The following is a 22823-nucleotide window of genomic DNA, read 5'->3' as shown; positions in this document are numbered from 1 at the left end:
GGAGAACAGTATGAGGAGCTGCCTCTGAGAGATGAGAAGAAACCATAGTTATCTTAGGTTTAGCAATTTAGTGTCCAGTATAATTTATTGAAGTTTAGAATTTTTTGCAGTTGGACTACTACAAACAATGTTGTAGATTTTAGGGAAGGTTAAGTTGAGTCAAATTAAAACAATTAGTGAAATAATCACTTGTTTAGTACAACAACTCTTAGGAGTTGGCTTGTTAACCTGGGTAAAAGTGGCTTGGTCTTTGGCCAGTCATTTTTGGTGCGTCTGCCGGGAGCCAAGTGTGCTCGAACGAGTGATAAATCTTCCGAGGGTATTTTAGATCCTAAGTGTTATTTATGAGTGAATACGCAGTCTCTTTTCTAAGGGACTATTTTCCTAATTTGCCCCAGGAGTGTCAGAGAAAAGTGCTAGACTGGGCGAGAGATACAGAGTTAGTAGAGGGAGGCACATATTTTGGGCCACAATTAACTGTGGACATTGAACAATTATCCTCTTGGAGCTGGGGTTATAACGACTGTGCGCAAACAATAGTTCTATTAGCGACACACTTTGGGTTAATAGACGCAGTGGAGTTAAATACAATTAGTGTATCGTACCACTTTGATTGGTATCACCGCACAGCTTATCGGACGTTTAGAAGAGTAGTGTGGGATGATGTGTTGCCTTGGATACGTGTATCCAGAGGTTTAAGAATTTCTTTCGACACGAAAGACGTTAGAGAGGTTGCAGAAATTCTAGGTTTAATCCCCGAGCAAGAAGAAAAGTTACCTTTTGGGGAGATAGACCCAGAGCTGCCGATTATTTTGAACCTTCTAAGTGCGCATACAAGCGACAACCTAATTTTATAGCTTCAAATAGAACGAGCGTAATTTTGGAGTATGACAGTAACAGCTAGTTTTGTACTCGTGGATGAATTCAGAAGAGAGACGGAAGCAGCAAAACGAAGCTAGGGATCATCGAGTTAGAGAACGAGCAGTGCGACAAGAGGCTTGGCTATTAGAAAGGCTAGAGAGGGTCAACACATTGCTGAATTTGGGAGTAGACGCTGTGTCTAACTCAACGGTAGAACCTCTTCAACCTAGCTTATTAACTGATAGAACACCATTGAAAGAAAGTGAAGCAGCTTCATATCAATGGGATCAAGTTATCTCCAGTACTAGTAGTGTCACTAGGGAAAGAGGTAGGAAAAATAGTGAAACTAGGGAGAGTGAAGCTAATGCTATGGTCGGGAGTATTGAATTGCTCTTTGACTGGGACTTAGAGTCAAATTTCGGATTGCGTCAATTATTTAAGGAACCTCTGGAATCTCCGTGGTTTGATACTATCAACGATTTAGGGTTAGGGCTACTATTTAGAGAAACAATGGCTCGCAACCTAGTCAGATTAGCTGATTTCACGCAATTCGGGGGATTGTGGGACGAAGATCCCGATGCTCATTCGCAAAGATTTGAGGTGACTTGCGTCGCCAATGAGATAATAGATGACGACCAAAAGCTTCATATCTTCCCTGCAACATTAAAAGATGAAGTAGCAAAATGGTATGGGAATTTAGATGCTCAACATAAAGGGACCTATGATGCCTTATCAAGAGTTTTTCTAGAAAAATTTAGACGACAAGGTTTTCAAGATAGATTGGCTCTTCAATTGGATTATCTGTCCCAAGGAGCAACTGAAAGTGTTGAACATTATATTGAGTGCATGGAGACGATCATTCGTAAGATGAATCCTGCTCCTGACGATCCCACGCAAAAACGTAAGTTTATTGATGGACTTAATCCTGAAGTTCATCAGCATGTTAGTTTACAACGACCAGCTACGTTGGCAGATGCTAAAACACATGCTAGATGGTGGGAAGAAGTGCAGCTTAGTCAACAACGACGGAGAGATCTATTCAAAGAATCTCGGACAGAATACCCAAGCACTTCAGGTGGGGTACCTAAGAACGTGTCTTATGTGACCGTTCCTCTAAATTCCTCGGTAACCGCAAGCTCAAACATGTCGAGTGTACCTCTAAATCCGTACACTTCAATTCCAGCTTATATGATGCAGACATGAATGCCTTCTATGCCGCAATCTCAATCTCCTCTGGATGAAGCAAAAGTAGCAGATATTATTGCGAAATCTCTAGGAAAATTAAAAGAGGAAATTATGACTGCAGTACAAGCGCCTTTGAAAGAAATTTATTCGATAACGACACAAGGATCTAGTGCTCAACAATCGTCAGGGAATTCGACTTCAAATCCACCTCGATCTAATATCTGGTGTGGTAAGTGTCATGGTTACGGCCATGTGGCTACAGAGTGTTCGACGCCTTCAAGGTTAATGCCCGATCATCCACCGTTTTGCTCTTTTTGTCATAAGACTGGTCATTTAGATACAAATTGTTGGCATAAATTAGGTCAAGAGCAACAACAAGCTCGTTCAATGCAAATGAATTACAATTACATGGATCGTAATAATAGGACTTATGAGATTGGACCACCCAATCAACCTTTTAGGCCACGAGGATTGCCCACCCAGGGTAGACCCCCAGTGCCTCGAAACAATTACAACAGTGATGGTAATCGAGGGAGAAATTCTCCTTTTAGAAGAAATAATGGAAATTTTCGTAATCCAATGGGACAAGGTGGTCAACAAAGACCTAGGGGACCAGTAATTTGTTATCGATGCCAACAAGAAGGTCACATAGCCACATATTGTCCAAATGCGCGTAAAAATCAAGACTATACTCCTCTTTGCAGGAGGTGCAGTGGTGAAGGACACTATGAAGAGAATTGTCCTAAGCGAGAGGATAATAAAATGTCTGACAAAGGGAAACAAACCTCTAACGAACCTTCAACGTCTGCTGCAAATTTAGTTGAAGTAGACACAATAAGGAAAGATATTGGAGTTAAATCAAAATTTATACCTCGTAAGGTGACCTTTAGGGCTGACCCTATGATTGGTGTTATTACTCGGGCACAAAAGCAACAACAGAAGGAGCAAGGTTTAGAGGAAGAGAGTTCACAATTAAACCAAGCAGTGAAGGATAAGTCTAAGGACATAGATCCTAATATAGAACTACCTGAATCGGATTCTCCGCAGCATTCCTCTGACCATCCATTATTACCCGTGCCCTTAGTAAATCCTAAGATTCAAGTAGGAGTAGCTCCTTTTCTTGAAAGATTGGTTCCTCCTAAGGAAGGGAGTAAAGATTATGTAGAATCGGTAAATAAGACCTATGATCTTTGGGATGCATTGGAAGAAATATCATTGACTATTAACCTTCGGCAATTGCTAGAAATAGCGCCTGTTTGTCGGAAACAACTTTACCATAAATTAGTTCGGCGTCGAAGGAAGAGGATTGAGATAAACGCTTCTAAAGTCCGTGTAAATTCTTCCAAAGGAAAAACAACTAAGGATGTAAAAATAGTAGATTTATTTGTGGACCCAGGAGCTCCAGTTATAGATACTACTATTAATGGCCACTTGCTACATGAAGTGCAGTTCGATGGTGGTTCAACAGTTAATTTGATGACAGAACAAGCTATGCAAGAATTAGGGATGAAGGATCTAGAACCTACTCATATTGTTTTACGTGTGGCTGATCAAAGGAAAGTAACTCCTTTGGGGTTACTGCGAAATGTGAAATCTGTAGTAGCTGGATTAGAATTTCATGTGAACTATTTGATCGTTCGTTCGCAAACAAATATTTCATCGTATTCTGTCCTGTTGGGAAGACCTTGGTTATACCAAGCAAGATGCATTCAGGACTGGTATAAAGGTTCAATTGTGATTGGTCCTAGAGACGATAGGGTTAAGATACAAGTTATTTCAAAAGGATTTTTGAAAGATTCAGGAGATGAGGCAGTTAGTGAAATGGATGAGAAATCCAACAGTGAGTTTTATGATTCAGAAATGGAGAGGACTGATCATGAAGGGCCTTATGCTTGGTTATTTAAGACACCACACCCAGCAGGAGCAGAGAAAGTAGAGGTCAATATAGTACATCAGCCTCACAAGGTAGAACAGATGGGTATTGGTGAATATGCTGTAGCGTTTTCATCTGACAATGATTCGGATAGCGATATTACTCAATGGTTATCTACATCCGAAGATACAACTCTCGACTGCTTAATGCTTTCAGCAGAAGAAGCAGAATATCTTGATGATTCGCTTGAAACATGTTTTCAATTATCTACGGATCAAGAAGGAAATGATCAAGAAGATGTATTTTTTGCTTACAACAGGTCGGAAGTGATTTCTATGGATGAATTAGAGGAGGAAGAAATGCCTGAGTTAATGATATCTGATGTGGCTGATATTTCAATAACCTCTTCAGAAGGTATGGGAGAAGATGATGTTACTGATAATCATAATAGTATGCTGGAGAGTAGGATTTTAGAAGCTCTTCCTTATGGGGAAAATGTTTTACCCTTTGGATTTGGACAATTGCCAGATAGAGCTAAAAGGATTTATTACTACCAGCTAGAAGCGAAGGAAAGAGAGAGGAGAAGTAGGCATAGGTGCAAACCCTTACAAAGACCACTATCTCGTGAGGATGAGGATGATTCAGCTTCGGCTTTTAACAGGTTTTCACAGACTTCTTGTGAACATCATGGTAATTACGCTAGGATTATTAGAGAATTGGAAGAGGCATTGGAAGTAGAGCGTGAGGCAGCGTTGACTGCTGTAAATGAAGCAATGAAGAAGATTACTGAGTTGCAAAAGGAAAAGGCAGAGTTTCAGTTTAGAGAAAGGCGATATCTAGATGAAATCTCGCTTTTAGAATTTTATTTAGAAGAAGAGAAATCTAAATTCAGTAGGGGTGAGTTACAGATGGACCAAGCGTTATCTATGGATACAAATTATTGGGAAGAACATGAAAACACTGATAGGTTTTTGAAAAAATATAAATCTAAGAATACTTTTGAACCAGAGACTCAAGAGAAAAACCCTACAAATGTTCCCTGGTTGTGTCATTCTTTTAGGCGTTCGACCGGAATTGCACAGAAGATTTATCGCTGTTCTAGGGGACCCATAATTGGTTATCAACGAGTCCAATCTGAACCTACTAAGGTTAAATTGCACAATATGCAAGCGGTGGTGTTGCCTCATCCAAAAGAAAGAGTAATGGATTTTACTATTTATGGGGATGGGCAAGAGCCACAACTTAGATGGTTTGAACCTGCAGCACCTAGGAATTTTGGGGAACTAAAACAAGTTATACATTATTTGGGCTGTAGAATTCAGGGCGAGGAGGATGAGAATCTACATTCATTAATTCTCAAGCTTAAAGATAATCAATGGTTTTGGAGTTTAGATGATCAAGAATGTTTAGAAAAGAATAACGACATTTTACGTCGATATCGCCGTAGGTTACATGCTCAATATCCATGTACTTCAGAGCAGATACCTAGCGTAATTGACTCTGTAAGAACCTCATTTACCATGAAATCTCGTAAAAATGTAAATGTCAATAATGGCGATTTAGATAAATATGGGAAGAGATATACTGAAAAATCCTTTCCTGAGTTAGTAAATGTCTATGGAGTAGAAGTTGATGGTGCTACGCAAGATAACCTGGCTATTATTCCTTATAGGGCTTTACCCTTAGTAAATTCTGTGAATGTGGGAGAAGAAGCACTGGAATCAAGTGCTAAGAATAACCTGCTTGAAAATGTATTGATGTAGATATCCGAAGATGTGCCCACAATTAAGCCACGAAGAATAGACTCTCTATTTATTGAAGAGCCTGAAATTGAAGTAGTTAAGCTTAAAATGGCAGAAGGGAAATATTTAAATTTAGGAGACCAATTGGAATTGCCATATCGTGAAAGATTCGAAGAAGTCTTACGATTGCATGTTGACGCTTTTGCTTGGTCATATAGGGACCTTAGGGGTATCAAAGCTGAATTATGTCAGCATTTTATTGATCTAGAACTAGGCACAAAACCTGTATGTCAACGTCAACGATGAACAAACCCTATGTATGCAGAATTAGTGAAAGCTGAAATTACTAAGCTTTTAGATGCTGGATTTATTTATCCTGTTGCATACAGTGATTGGGTATCTCCTATTGTGGTAGTACCCAAGAAGAATAGTAAGAAGATCCGCATTTGTGTCGATTATAGAAAGCTGAATAGCAAAACACGTAAAGATCATTTTCCTTTGCCATTTACTGATCAGGTACTTGATAAGGTTGCTGGTCATGAGCTGTATTCTTTCATGGATGGATTTAGCGGTTACAACCAAGTACTAATTCATCCTGAAGATCAATCCAAAACTACATTTACTACTGAATGGGGTACATTTGCTTATAGAGTAATGCCTTTTGGTTTGTGCAATACACCCGCAACATTTCAGAGAGTTATGATTGCAGCTTATCAAGATTTTCTACGTCAATGGATGGAAGTTTTCTTAGATGACTTTTGTGTCTATGGTACGGCAAAAGAAATGCCTGAGTTACTAACGCAAGTATTTGAACGTAGTGATGAAGTAGGTATATCCTTGAATCCTGATAAATGTGTTTTTGGAGTACCAAAAGGAACCTTATTGGGGCATATCGTTTCTAAAGAAGGTATTGCCATGGATCCAGCTAAAATTATTAAGATTTCTGCACTTCCACCTCCAACAAATCTTAAGCAATTGCGTGGATTTTTAGGACATCTAAATTATTATCGGAGATTTATTTCCGATTTTGCAAAGGTGGCATCACCTTTGACAAATCTGCTACGAAAGGATACTCCTTTTATTTGGGATAATGTTTGCCAGAAAGCATTTGAATTTCTTAAACATAAGTTAATTGAAGGACCAGTACTCGCACCCCCAGATTGGACAAAAGAATTCCATATTCATGCTGATGCATCTATGTATGCTGTAGGAGCTGTTTTGTGTCAAGCAGATGATAATAAGGTGGATCATCCAATTTATTATGCGAGTCGAAATTTAAGTGATGCTGAAAGGAATTATACCACCACTGAGAAAGAATGCCTATCAATGGTATTTGCGGTGGAGAAATTTCGTCATTATTTATTAGGGAATAAGTTTACTATATATGTTGATCATGAGGCGTTAAAGTATTTGCTTAATAAAGCAGAACTTTCAGGACGTGTGATTCGTTGGATGTTGTTATTCCAAGAGTTTGATTTTCAAATAGTTACTCGTCCTGGTAGAGCTCATGTGCTAGCAGATCATCTATCACGATTATTAACATCAGACAAGGAGGAAGGTGTGGAAGATGATTTGCCGGATGCATCACTTTTTACTGTGGAGACACAAGTTCCATGGTATGCTGATATTGCGAATTTTCTTAGTACTGCTCGATATCCACCTGGTGCCGATAAGCGTAGGAAACGTCAGATATTAATGCAATCACGCTCTTATGGATTATTAGGGGGTTACCTTTATAAATTTTTTCCACGCGAAGGTATCTATCGACGTTGTGTAAGGGAAGATGAAGTACCAGTGGTTCTTAAGGCATTGCATGATGAGCCGTGTGGTGGCCATTTTGCCGGTGAATTGACTGCAAGAAAAGTTCTATTAGCTGGTTATTGGTGGCCTACTCTATTTAAAGATACTTATTATTATTGTCGCAAATGCGATGTATGTCAAAGGACTGGTCGTCCTTCTAAGAGTTTTGCTACGCCTTTGACACCTATATTAGCATTAGCACCTTTTGAGAAATGGGGAATTGATTTTGTAGGCCCAATCGATCCGCCTACTAGATATCGATCGAATCGTTATATCTTAGTCTGTACTGACTATATTACAAAGTGGGTGGAAGCGAAAGCGCTTAAAACGGATAAAGCCATTGATGTGGCTAAGTTTATGTATGAGAATATTATTACGCGTTTTGGTTGCCCACTGGCATTAGTAAGTGACCGAGGTTCCCATTTCTTGAATGGTCTTATTAGCGAGTTAATGGAAATCTATAAAATTAAACATCGCAAATCAACACCTTATTCTCCCAGAGCTAACGGTCAGGTTGAAGTAACCAATCGCATTATATGTGGGATTTTAACTAAAACGGTTGCTTCCCACAGGCGAGATTGGGATGAACGTTTATATGAAGCGTTATGGGCCTATAGAACTACTTATAAGGTGACAGTGCAAAATACACCCTTCAATTTAGTTTATGGCACTAATGCTATATTCCCTATTGAGCAAGAGTTGCCCACTTTACGAGTAGCTCTATCATTACGACTAGGTGAGGTCGAATCTTTGAAACAACGGATTTTACAATTGGTAAAGTTGGATGAGGAAAGATTACTAGCCCTACAAAGTCTAGAAGCAATGCAAAAACGTCGTAAAGCATGGCACGACCAGAATATTAAAGTACGGGAGTTTAAAGAAGGCGATTTAGTTTTACTTTATGACAGTCGTTATTATAAATTTCCTGGGAAGCTTAAAATTCGTTGGTTGGGACCTTTTAAGGTGATTAATGTTTATGATAATGGTTCTCTTGATGTGCAGGATATTAATGCTGAAAATGAGATATTTAGGGTTAATGGCCTGCGCCTTAAACATTTTGTGACTTAGGTTAGCTAGGTATAGTTAGGTTAGTAGTTAAAATAATATTTTGTCTAATCCACCCTTGGATGTCTTTTCTTTCTTGGGGGGTTTTTAAATGGGATGCAGGTATGGCTTTTTTGTGGATGGATGCGCTTTACCCTCGTATTGATGCCGATAGTACTGATCCTGTTCATGCTAGACCTTACGATATTCCGCGTTTTCAGACGCATGACAGGTTTTTATATGCACCGAGAGGGGAGGCCTGTTGTGGTTCTTCCTTTGTGATTATTTTTTGTTTACAGTATCATCCACCTTTTGGTTGTAGGTCTTGTCAGCGGCATTTATTTGTGCGTGCTCAGCTCTTGTGTTGGCAGTGTCGCACATACTTTCGACGCTATGGTACCACTGCCATGCAGGAAATGATTGGTTATACCTACCAGCGTCATGATTATAATAGTGTTTTTTCTCCTGAGCGCGGCGCTGGTCAGTCTAGGGTAGGCCGAGAGCAAGCAGAATTTGCGAGATATCGTTCCACTGTCTACCGTCTTACTCCATCTTACCATGATTTACAGACTAGTGTTCCCTGCCCATGCTGGGATTATATTTGTTGGTACATGGATGCGACCGAGGGGCATTTCTTAGATGCTTTACCAGTGGCCCCTATGCCCTACTATGATGATGCAGCTTCGGCTTCGCTCCACGATGTGATGGAGGTTCTTAGCGATGCACCTGATAGCGGATCTGTGACTTCTGATATGTCTACGCTAGAGGCTATTCTTGAGCATCCTATAGATGATAGTTTAGTTAATAGGTTTGACTTAGATGGAGTTGATGATTTCGGATTAGGATTATTGTTTTTACTAGAAGATCTCAGAGACTTTGAAGATTTTAGTCTAGATATTTTGTTTTCTTAGTCTTTTATGTTTTTTCTTTTATTCTACATTAAAAAAAAAAAACAAACAACCAAACAAACAAACATATATATAGCGTTAAAAAACATACAATGCTTTGAGTTATTGATATCCTGTAGGTTTTCATGCACTTTAGTTTTGTTTTCCACATAGTTAGGTAGTTAGTTGCACGCACGGTCAGGATATTCCTTTCAGTGCTGGAGTTTGGGATATTTAAGTTAGTAAGAAGGACAGTTCTATATGCAAGAATGGTTATCAAGTGGAGAAATATGCTGCTTCTTAAATAACCAAGCAGTGGGAGCGTTATGACAGTCTAGTTGATCGAGATTGTGACATGAATATTTGACAATTCTTTGGTACATGAAGAAGTTTTATTATTTATCTAACCCTTTAACTTTGTACTGGCTAGTGTATGTTTCATGTGCAGATTTGACTATGATTTTGCGTTATACACTGTTGTATGTTTCTGATTGATTCTAGGAGTTGCAATATCCACGAACATACAAGGTTGTTTCATACCTAAAATTTTTATTTCATATTCATTTTGAAAAATACATGAATAAAAAATTGATGGAATGGAATTAGAGATGTCGAAGAAGAAGAAAAAAAAGAAAAAACACTTAAGTAAATTACAGAGGCATTATAAATAGATATTTTAAACAAATATGAATGATATATATACATACAATTGTATATGAAGTCCACTCACAAGGGATGGGACTTAGCATTAGGGAGTGATTAAAAAGGGTGACATGTGTGCATAACATAGTGAATTTCATTGTATGGGTGTCCGATTAGGAATCCTATAGAGTTTTCCCCTATCTTTTGGTCGCTTTCCTAGTGATATGTGGGATAGCTGAATAACAAGGATCTACATCGAGAAATTATTCATTTTATAAAAAATATTTGTGATATTGTATCTAAGTTGTACTTCATTGATATATATTTTTACCATTGTAAATGCTTGGCTTGGAGCTATAAAAGCCATTGCATATGTTCCTTGATTTTAAAAACCTTAGGAATCTTGCCTAGAATACATGCTACACATAAGGGCTCCAACCTTAGTCTTTTTGTATGGTCAAAAATATTTGATTTAATAAAGGTTCAAAAGGGTGCAATTGGGGTTCTTGGGGGAAAGTGGTTGAGGAGGTTGGAGCACGGCAGATTGTGGTGCCTCTTTAACTTCCCTCTTCCCTCTTTTCCAAACTCTCTTTGTCCATCCTTCTTCTTGCTCTTCCTTTGTGCAGAAAGCTATGGATCTTGAGTGTGTAGAGGAAGAGGAGGAGCCTCCTGATCTTGTTTCTTGATTGGTGAGGGTGTGTTTTGAGTCTTTTGTGTGTGTGTATTCATGGCAAGAAAGGCTTGTTTGCAGGTTTCATGGTGAGGAGCAAAGCTCCAAGCATATACTTTGCTGCTCGGTACCCTGGCTTTGTGCTTGTTTGAGTGCTGGGTGAGAGCCAGTCACTCACAACTAGAAAAGTCATTCATAACCCTCAAACTCACCCATTCTCCTTACCCTCTCAACTTGAGGTTCCTAATTCAGTGATGAGTATCAAAACTCTTGTGTGTGTAAAGAATAATGTGTGCAAAATGAAAGATTCTCTCTCAAGTGCATGTGCATCTAAGATTTAGTGCATATAGTTGCAGTAGGCATCATACCATGCTAGTGCTCAATTATGATGTAATAAGTGCATTAACCCAACACATGGCATGGAAGTAATTAAAGAAAATCAGAAGATGATCCCCCGAGTGTAGTGTATCTAACAAGTGCAATGTGAAGTGCTTGTGAATTCATAATCCCTGTGATGTGCAAGGATATTGATTAAGAATTCAATCAAAATCTAGTCCATGAAAACACCAACCTCGACCAAGACAATCAAGTTCTCAAGCATAAAAGATTTAAAAACAATGTAAAAAACAATCCTAATCTAAACAACTACAAAAGTTTTGAGCTAAAAGTAATAAGACAAACAATCAAACATAAAAAAACCTTCCTACAAGATGTTTTACTAGGGGTTTTTATCTAATGTGAAAATGCGTGACAATGTGATTCATTGGGAAATCACTGAGAATTCTTATGCAAGCATGGCTAAAGTGAAAGAAAGAGTTCCCTCTCTCCAAGTTAAAAACATAGAAGAGATGTCTTGAGAGAGTCTAAAAGGCTACTCCATCCTATCCCTTGAAGGTACATCTTGAGAGAGTCTTGAAAGCTAGTTCACTAGTTCATCCTATCCCTTGAATTTACTTCGATGGAGATTTATGATGAAGGAGCTTCCATTGAAGAGGACTTTGGTGAGGAGGATGTTGATATGACCTTTCTGCATGTTTTGTAGGAGAGACAAAGAAATTGGGAAGCATCTATTTTGTAGTATGCTCACATATTTCCACTATGGGGCAAGCTAAAGAAATGACTAAATGATGAGAACCTGAGAGATTATTTTGGTATGACCATGCCCTTCTTTGGTGACTAAGGGTCCTTGGATGATGTAATGTGAAATTGCCTAGTCTAGTATGTGCTATTATTCTTAAGTATATTTGGATTAGGAGAAATGTTATAGCATTTGGTAAAGGTGCCAAGAGGCTATCTATGGAAAATATTAAGGCCCTTTTTGCTGATTGGTTAGCATGAATCAAGTCCAAACCTTGAATCTACAAGGTTTTGTGTAAGAAAATGGTGTCTATAAGCAATTAACCTTTGCTTGTTGCATCTCAATGTGATATGAGTTATTACTTTTCTATTGTAATACAATCTTACCACAATACAAAAACTTTGTTTTGGTTGGATAGAATTATGATCCTCACTTAATCTTGTGCATTACTTGTATTTATTTTAATGTGCTCAATGAGTGCAAATCAATCCAACCCAATTGAAGATTTTATGGACTATGATAACTTGCATAGATCATCTACTAAGCATCTTGTGATTTCCCCCTACTTGGGTAGCCATGTCTGTGTGTGTGTGTGTGTGTGTGTGTGTGTGTGATAAGTTTTTTACATTCAAAAGGATGTAATATAAATGGGTTATTTTATAGATTGAATAGAAAAGGGTTGTGCTTTATTCATGAAAAATTCACAGATAAGGATATTTATAAATAGGCCTTGAACGCACGTGATGTAGAGGATATACATATAGTAACTTGCTTAAGATGGATGTATGTATGTATGTATGTATGTATGTATGTATGTATGTATAATTGTGATCTATGTCAACTTGTCAAGAATATTGTAGCATCCTCTATTTTGGAAGCCATATCAACATTATTATTCTTATTCATTACTATCTATAGCAACTTTGATGACCTATTTCTTGTTTGAGATTCTAGTGCCTACTCTTTCTCATCCTCACTAAGGTATGAAGGATTTGGTTGCCTTGTATTGTGTCCATATTTGACATTAAGTTCATATTATAAGACAAAATAAGGTTTTGGTTGCATCTCATAATGCTACATATATTACATATGCTCATATCATTAGATCTCTTTTGTAGTTTTTGTATATGCTTTCTACAAAGACGATATCTTCCAATTACTATTGTTAGTTTAGAGGAGGCCCAAAATATTGTTCAATTTCCTACTTCCATAAACATCCCACAAGTTTTATGCAACCTAATAACCTTGGGGACATTGAAAAAGGGTTGTTTGCCTTGTGGGCAACTTACACATGGTACCAACATTCTTGCCCCATCATCTAGCAACCCCTCCAATACATGGTATTGGATAGTATATTTGGAGACTCAAATGAAGCACAAGAGTGATGGATACATAGCCACATCCTTTGGTTCTAATAATAGTTCAAGGAAACACTCTAGTTCGGCCATATCCTATTCATATCTAGACAAAATATATATGATATACCTAACATATTCTTAATAAATATTCTCCTAAACATATTATAGAGGTGAAGTATGGAAATTTTTGGAAAATCCAACATTTTTTGCCCAAAAATTTCAAAAGTATAGTGGATATTCTTTGAAAAAATTCTTACTTAACCTACTAAATGTTTGAATCCTAATTTTATTTTTTTTGAAAAAGAATAGCCAATAAACAAATGTTAGCCACTCTTAGTTCTAATGTGCCACCATGGTGATGTTGTTGCCTCTAAGAGGGTATACTTTGATATCTTATTTTCTTCCATTTTTCTCAATGCATTGGAGGTTAATGTTATTTCTACTCCATTAGTGCATAAGAATAAATGCCTCATATTATCTCAATCCATTTGTAAGGAGGTTGCAATGGTTCTTTAAGACATAGAAGCTCATGGCCTTCATATTGTGCCACTACAATATATATGGCAAATAATTGCATCTTTAACAACACAATTGGTATAGAAATAAATTCCCATGTCATCGCTATGCATTGCAGCTACTAGTATTGCCAAAGAAGAATATATTTTAACATCACTATATAGTGTCAATAATAACAATGCTAATACAGATACTCTTAGTGATAGTAATAGTAGTGGTTGTAGGAAAATAAAGTTGGTGGTAGGCTCTATAATCTTACCATCCTTCTAGACACATTAGGATTCTAAGCAAATCGTGCCATTGTTCAAATTTTTAGAGACTATATTTTTTAGCACATTAATAAAAACACTTGAATAAAAGCAACTACACTATAAAATCAAACACACACACACACACACACACACACACACACACACACACACACACACACACACACACACACACACACACACACACACACACACACACACACACACACACACACACACACACACACACACACACACACACACACACACACACACACACACACACACACACACACACACACACACACACACACACACACACACACACACACACACACACACACACACACACACACACACACACACACACACATGCACGCACACACGCACGCATGCACACATCAATATATATATATATATTAATTATAATCCATCTCCCATTGGAAATATCTCTCTCTCTCTCTATATATATATATGTGTGTGTGTGTGTGTGTGTGTGTGTGTGTGTGTGCCATCTTACCATCCTAGACATGTCATTCTTAAATTCTTCATCAATTTCAACTATTTATACAAGATATGTATTGATTATAGAGTTGTGACTCAAAAGATTAAGCAATCACAATTGAGATATGCATTCCAAGTGAACAAGACATATAAGCTATTACATTTAAAGAAATTGATTTAGTATAGTTGCAAATTGAAAAGAGAATTTTAAAATCCATTGAAAAGCACCTAAAAGTTAAATTATCTCCAAGGTATTATGGGCCACATGTGACACTAATCGCATTATGCTTGGTAGATAGATGGAAGGATATGCATTATGCTTGGTAGTGCATTTTAACATATAGGAATTTATTATGGTTAGGTGATTCATAGTGTAGAGGTATTGTATTTTTATGCACCTCTTAGAGCAAAGAAATTATAACACTTAGACCTAATCTATTTATTTAGACACAATTACTTTGTAAGCCTAGAAAAAATTATTATTATTATTATTGTAAACATTACTTTAGGTATATTTGATAGGAGCTAGAAATATTGGCATAAGAGCATGGTGTTCATGTAAGAAAAGTTACATGCTTTTCAATCTTATTTGTGCACACAAAGCTTAATAGAAATTATAAATACATGCACGGGGGAGGTGCTTACCCATGCATGGGAGGAGATTATACCCAATGATCTTATGTCATGCAAGTCTTATTTATTTTCTTCTCTCTTGCAATTTTTTCCATCTCTATTTTCTATCAATATTTGGCTATTATATGATTAATTCTATTAGTAGCTAATGTAAGGAACAAAATGAGTAGGAAGTTACCACCATTAATCTTGAATGTGAGTGTATCCATCCATAAAAGCTCCATCCTACACCCGATAAAAAACCCTTATTAAATAAATAGTGATAATAGCTAGAAAAAAGAAATCTAACAAACTATATTCACAATCCTACATTGACCCCTAATATAAGGACAAGATACTTCAAACAAATAATATTAACAAAAAATGATTCATGAGCCTTATCTTGGTATTGGATATCAACTGAACCATTCTCATAAACTTCTTTAACTTTAAAAGGATCCAAAAAATGCATGTGAAGTTTCATTAGAAATTTATCTTAGTTATTCTCAAATAATAAAGTTGATCATTCTTCAAAAAATCCTTTATCTTAAGTCATCTATCATGCCAAGTTTTCCTATATGTCAAATGTTCTCCTATACACTATAAGGAAGACATGTGATACTCCTTAAATGAGGCAACTCTCAAAGTTGGAACTTCCAATTCAATATGAAATATCATTTTAATCCCATATACTCAAATAAAGGATGTAGTATTAGTTGTGACCTTATAGATGTCTCTATATGCCCACAATACGTCTAGCAATCTTTCATCCAAATCATGCATATTCTAAGTAAGAGTTTTGGTCAAAATTATCACAATTCAATTAGTGACTTCTACAGTACCATTTGGTCAAGATATTAGGGTGTAGATTTCCAATTCATGATCTTATAAAGGTCAATTAGTTCTAAAATTTAACCATTCAAAAAAGATATTGATGATCAATGACAAGCTCTAGTTGGACAAGCAAAGTGAGTAATAACATTCTCATAAAGAAATTGAGCAACATCTTTTTCATCCTTAAGTGCTTTACTTTCCTACCATTTGGTAATTGTATGAAAATAACATCATGTTGGCGGATCAATAGGACCAATAAAGTATGTACCCCACTTTTCAAAAGATATTAGTGCCAACATAGGAGTTAACATCATTGTAGAGCACTTAGTTGGTCTATTAATACATTGACATTTATCCCACTTCCAACAATGATCATAAGCATTCATATATAATGTACGTCACCAATGGCCTCCAAAGAGAGCTTTCATTGCTATCAAATCTCTTGAAAAATAGTTGCCACAAGGTTCATCATATAAAGCTATAAAGATTCACAATACATTGTCTTCTTGAATGCACCTCAATAGACGTCATCATGAGAAAAATTATTAAATATATTTCTTAAAATACAATACATTTTACACTTGCTTGCTATGGATGGATACTTAGCCATGCTAAGAAAATTAGCAATATCAACATACTATGGTACTTTTGCAAAAAATTCAAACAATTGAGCATTAGGTGGCTCATTATCTACTCCCTTTTCTTTGTCCTCTAGGATTAATCTAGGAATATGATCCAAAAGAATATGTGATCATCTGACACAAGTGATTATTTCAACATCAAACTCTTAAAAGGGTAGCATCCATCTTGTTACTCAACCACTAAATTTTGATTTATTCAACAAATATTTCAATACTTCATTATCAATATTAAAACTAAATTAGTTACCCAATAAATAATGATGAAACTTAGTGATTATAAAAAGAATTGATAAGCACTCTTTCTTAGTTGTGGTATGATTTTTCTTAGCATAAAAAAGATTTTTAGTAGCATAATAATTCAATGATCAATGTTCTTACCATTTGCTTGACATAGAATTAATAACCCCATTATATCCATAGAAGAATCAACATGGATATGGAACTTCTTATTCTAGTTTGGCAATACCAAGGTTAAATTCTCAACTGGCTTATATTTTTCTTAACTATATCTTGCTACGCCAAGTCCCAATCATAAGCTTGGTTCTTTTAAAGTGATGTGGTTAAGGGTGAAGACATTGCTATAAAATACTAAATAAATTGATAATAAAAATATAAAGAAACCTTCATAATTGCTTCAAAGTTTGGGATGTGGCTAGATCATAAATCTTTAGAATCTTTGCCATGTCCATTGCAATTTCCTCATGAAAACTACATGTCCTAACAAAATACATCGTGTTACTCCAAAAACATTTAATGAAACTCCAGTACTTTCACAATGTTTAAGCACTTCTTCAAGCTGATCAACAATGTTAATGTCATCCCCATGTGTTTAAAAAATCATCTTAAAATACTTCCATTCATTTGTTTAAAAGGTCTTGAAAAATGGCCATCACTATGCTACATTACATAACCCAAATGCCATCATATATAAGCAAAAGTCCACCATTCTATGGTTAAATTAGTTTTAGGTTGATCTTTGGGATTAATTATGATATTATTCGAACAACTAAATCCATCCATAAAAGAGTACAACCAGTGGCCGTCCATGAAAGAGTACTAAATTTGATTGGAACCATGGAATCCATCCATAAAAGAGTATCCTTGGTGACTTCCCACTTGATCTAGTAGTTTTTTCAAAAAGGAAAAAGTCAAATAATCCTTATGGATATGCTTATTCAAGCTAGATTAATCTACACATATATGAATTTTATTAGATTTCTTCATAGGAACAATCACTATGTATGAAACCCATTCATTGTATGCTACAGGATATATAAATCCCACATCTAATAGTTTAGTAGTTCTAACATGCACCCTTTCAACATAATTTGGATTTGTATGTCGTTGATGTTAGAGTATTAGTCTTACACTAAGTTCAATATTAATAAAATGATGATACAGTTGTGGCTTCATACCTTTCGAATCTATAGAACTCCATGTAAACCCACGAGAATACTTCTTAAGAACATTCTACAACTTCTCCCAAGCTACACCTTGTAATTCATCTCCCAATAGTAAAAAATTATTAGATGCTAAATGGATTGTTTCAATCTTTGAGCTACGCACATAAGCAAATTGAACCTAGTTCAGGCTTGACAATTTGTATATCAGTAGAATTCATCATAACACATATAACTTAGATGATTACTCAAATCTTTAGGTTCTTTTACCATTATCATCAGCTTGCATATTTTGAGATGGATGCTTATCAGATGTTTGTACATTGGAAATATCCTTTGCCTAAGAAAGCTTCATGATTTCACCCATGTAACAATCTATTATATCTCGAATAGCTATTGAATTTTTATAGTTGTCCAAATGGTGGTCATCATAGCTATGCTTCTCCTTACCATGATCATGTAGGTGTTGATGATAATGTCATGAAATTTTATTATGGTGTACAAGATATTTGCTGGTCTTGAGAAGTTCATATCCATTGCTTATGTTTTAGCTTATGTATTAATGAGTGGAGATTTTCTCTTACCTTGAATTCAATAGCCTAAATAATGAAGAACTTGCCTATGCTCTATAAAATTTCTAAGGTGAGTGGTTCGTGCCACAAAAGACATGCATGCAATTCATCACCATAAAATATAGAATCCGTAATTGTCTCACTTGGATCTAGTAGAAATTTATTATTATCAAACATTTCACATGATTGTGGAGACATATCAAGCGCTCGTTGATCTCATCAAATAATAAGATGCACTTCATTTATTTTGATTTATGTGACATAGTTGATGATATAGATAATGAATAGTTGTAGCGTAAGCATGAAGTATTATACTTTTATCTTCTCTACTTAAAGAAGAAGATTTACTAGATATTGATCTTAGTCCCACTTGTAAAGCGCTAATTCATGCATCCTTAAGAGCTATTTTCTCTAGCAATTGAAATTGCATTTGTTCCATGTCTTTCTTTTCTGCAAAATTTATCTAGTAAGTATCTTGGTCTAATTTACCACATCCTTTAAGTGAATTATATCCTCATTATAATACAATTTTAATTTTTGAGTAAATTTCTTGCTCTTTATTTCCTCACCTTTTGTAACAGTAGCCTTATCTATTTAAAGTTGAGTAATTTTATCGTTGAATAATATTACCATCATCTATTAACTCATCTTCATCACATATAATCTCATCCTCACCATTTCTAGAGCAAATTTCATCCACCCATGTTTCTTCCAAATCTATTCTATATCCACAAGTAGTACTTATAACTTTCAAGGATTGGGATTTGCTTTGATTTGTTCTATAGGCCTTATCGTCATAATTGCAGTTTCTAGATTGATCATCTTTTTGTTCCTTGCTTCCTTAATTCAGTGTGTTGACGCATTTGTACATCATTGGTACAATCACATTTTTTTATATGTGCACAGAGAATCATGAAGGTTCCCATCAAGTCCTTGCGGAGTTCTCCTTGGGTAATTGATGGAATAACATAAGTGTAGGGGGGAGGGTTTTATTTTTTCAAAACGTGCATAAGCCTATACATTAGGGATAGGCCCCCATTGATTTTCCCTCCAAATCTTATAAGTGGAGGGAGGGGGTTTTGGGAGGGGGGTTGGGAAAGGAGATAGGGTAAAGGTCCTAGAAAGGGGAGGGGGGTGTGGGGAAATTGCATAAAGGTTTTCATATATAAGACCTTTTGTGTTATAAATTTTGTAGTCTTTTAAGCTTAGTGAATATGAGAAATTGAAGATAATACTAAACCTTGAATCTAAAAAGCAAGGTATGTAATAAATTTTTTGATACATCATATAAGGATAAAAGGGGGGTCATATGAATCTTGTACGAGCCATGGATAAGGGGTTTCAAGGATTCTTTGCTCATAGGTGATGTGTCTCCTTTACAAAGTCTAAACTCTCTAGGGTCCAATCAACCTAGTGCAAGGGGATTTGGGTCTTTTTGCAATCTAGAGTGTATTGTGAGGGGGAGAGGTAGAGAGTAGATTTCTTTCCTCGTCATTTATGAGAGGTAAGGTTAAATGGAGAGAATATTTGGGAGTACTTAAGTATATAATGACCCATAAACTTAGTTTAAATTATTGTAGTTATTATTATAATTGTTATTTTTACAAGGTAGTTGTTGTTCTATTCAAAAAATATTTTATATATAGCTAGATATGCTTGAAAAATACTTGGGGTAGCCATTCAAGTTAAAGGGATTTGGAAGGTGAGAGGATGAGGCCTAATATAAAATACCTAAGAATACACAATCATATTATATGAGAATAAAGAGACAACATCAAAAGTAAGAGACCCAATGGCTATATGAGGGGATCAAAAGAGATGGAAGGAGGAGATAGCCAATAACTTGAAGATGCTAGAATGTTGAGATTGGAAATAGCCACCATGACAAAGATAAAGGTTGGAAGAGGGTAGAAAGGACAAGAATCACAAGTTGTGGGGTTTCACATGAAGAGTAGAAGGAAGAAACTGAAAGGTGGGAAAAAAGAAGAGAAAGAGGTTAGCTTGTCTAGAGAAACTTTGATGATAGCATTTAGGATAGCATCTAGGTTAAGGATCAAGCCCTATATCGAAGAGGAAAGGATGGAAGGAGCAGCCACCCCATTGCTTTAGTTTGGTCAAGTTTGTAACAGCCTTCAAGTGAATATCAAGAGATCTATAACATAAATTACAATCAATAGATAGGATTAAAGAGAGAGCTAATTTAAATTCTGAAAAAAAGAGGTGGTGACTACGTACATCATAGTGCTACAAGCTACCATAAAGCATGCTAGAGAACTTAACACTAGACCATAATCAGATCAAGACCACCATCCTCTACACTAGTAGCCTCTATATAAAAGAAGGAAATTAGGTCATTCTTAGGAAGGAATCAACCACATCAAACAAATAAGAGACAACTGCAATTTAGGACATCTGTTGAGGCTCTATTAAAAGAAGAGGTAGACAAAACAAGTAGCATGATGGGATTGCAAGAAGGGTGTGAGTGTGATCCTAACACATGCAATGCCAATCATTAGGACTTGCTAGAACTTCAACAAAATGAAGAAAGAGCTTTGAAATTGAAAAAAAATATTCTTTGCTATATATGGATTTGCATCGTTGAGAATCATTAGAGGGAGATAAGATGGTAGTCAATGTTGTGCATGAAAATAACATTGCAAAGTCTTAGGGTGTCAAAATAACTTTGTGCATCATTCTTTAGATGATGATAGTGATAGTGATATAGCTAACTCATTGACAATTTTGGTAGTTGTCTATCAGACTTATTAGTAATTTATTTAGATGAGGAATATATAGATAATAAATGGAAAGTGAAGTCCATCTCTCATGATGGCTAATTGGTTGACACTTCTAGTAGTGGTCTATTAGATTTATTAGTAATTTATTTAGATAAGGAACATATAGATGATGAATGGAAAGTTACTAGCTCAGAAAATGAGGACCTACTGAGAGAGAGCTTTGTCTTTGTTCCAATTGGTATACAAGAAGAAGTTTATGTAGTAAGGTCTTTCTTTGAGTTTAATTGTCAAGAGATTCATGAGGAAGCAAAAGTAGAGGAAGAAACTATTGAGACCGAGGAAGAAACAAACAATGCAAAGTTATCACTAGTCTCTCAGGTTATTAATATGGCAACAAAAGATCCAAGTACAATGATTATTGTTGAGAAACACGGATCTAGAGCTATGCTAGCTATGACAGACGGAGGTTACAAATATAAAACATGACTAAGATAAATAATTGTAACTCAAGTGAATTAGGTTCCAAGATAGATTAACTTGGACTCATAAACACAATCTTGAGTGACTTAGATTGATAGTTTTATCACATTGAAATGAGTGTCAAGTACATGCCTTTATAACTTTTTCTGAATAGTACCACTCTCCTCACTATGCATATGGGATTCTGAACCCTCTTCGTAGAGCATACATCATTTGTCTATCTTCTAGCCTCTTTGGGGCATATATCTAGCCTCTGTGGGCAAGCATCATTTTCTATTCTCAACACCCCCCTCAAATGATGAGACTCTACCCTTGCTGGCTTTTTCCCACCACGCATATGAACATGGACCAAGAGACTAGCTCTTTGGTAGCCTAGTCAAGTTAAGGATTGAAACTTTACATCTTGGTAGGGTTTTTTACATCCACTATGGGAAACAAGATTCACTATGGGAAATAAAGATCCACTATGGGAAAACAAGATCCACTATGGGAAAACTTCTTTGTTGTTAGAAGTGGAAAGTTCTTCTTTATCTTTTCCATGCTTCTTTGGCATCCTTTGCTTTTCTCAATCTTCTGGGTGTCTTTGATCTTCTTGGACTTCTTCTTGGTCTTCTTAGTTTTTGTCTTCATACTCTTTACATTGGTTATGTTCTTTGTCCCTTTTGTTGATGTGTGGTACATGCTTTTTGCTCTAGTCTTCTTGATAGATTCTTTCTACTTAATGAACTTGAGATGGGTACACATGAATACATTGTTTTGGCTTAGAAAATTCTCTCTGACATACATGGCTTGATGATTCATTACATTAGTCTTGGGATACATGAATTTTGGGATTTTATATGGCTTTGACTCATGGCTTGACATTACATTAGATTTTCTTATGAGATCATACAACATCTTATCCTTCATTTTGCTCGCTTTGTCACTCTTTACGTTGCTTGTAGTTTCTTTGAATTTGACTTTTCGCTTCTTGTCCATGTCCCCCCTTAAGCAAAGATATCATCATTTTTGAGGCAGTAGAAATATCTTCAAAATCTTCTAATAGATTCATTGATAGCTCTTTAGAATAAGGAGATCCATCACCCATAGGAATTGAAGGCTCCACATTCATTTCTCTCACTTTTTTAACCTTCTTCTT

The sequence above is a fragment of the Lygodium microphyllum genome, chromosome 29 (genome assembly GCF_053477565.2).
Source record: "Lygodium microphyllum isolate KBCC chromosome 29, Lygodium_microphyllum_v1.1.10, whole genome shotgun sequence".
Taxonomy (NCBI): domain Eukaryota; kingdom Viridiplantae; phylum Streptophyta; class Polypodiopsida; order Schizaeales; family Lygodiaceae; genus Lygodium; species Lygodium microphyllum.
Note: the sequence above shows the minus strand (reverse complement) of the source record.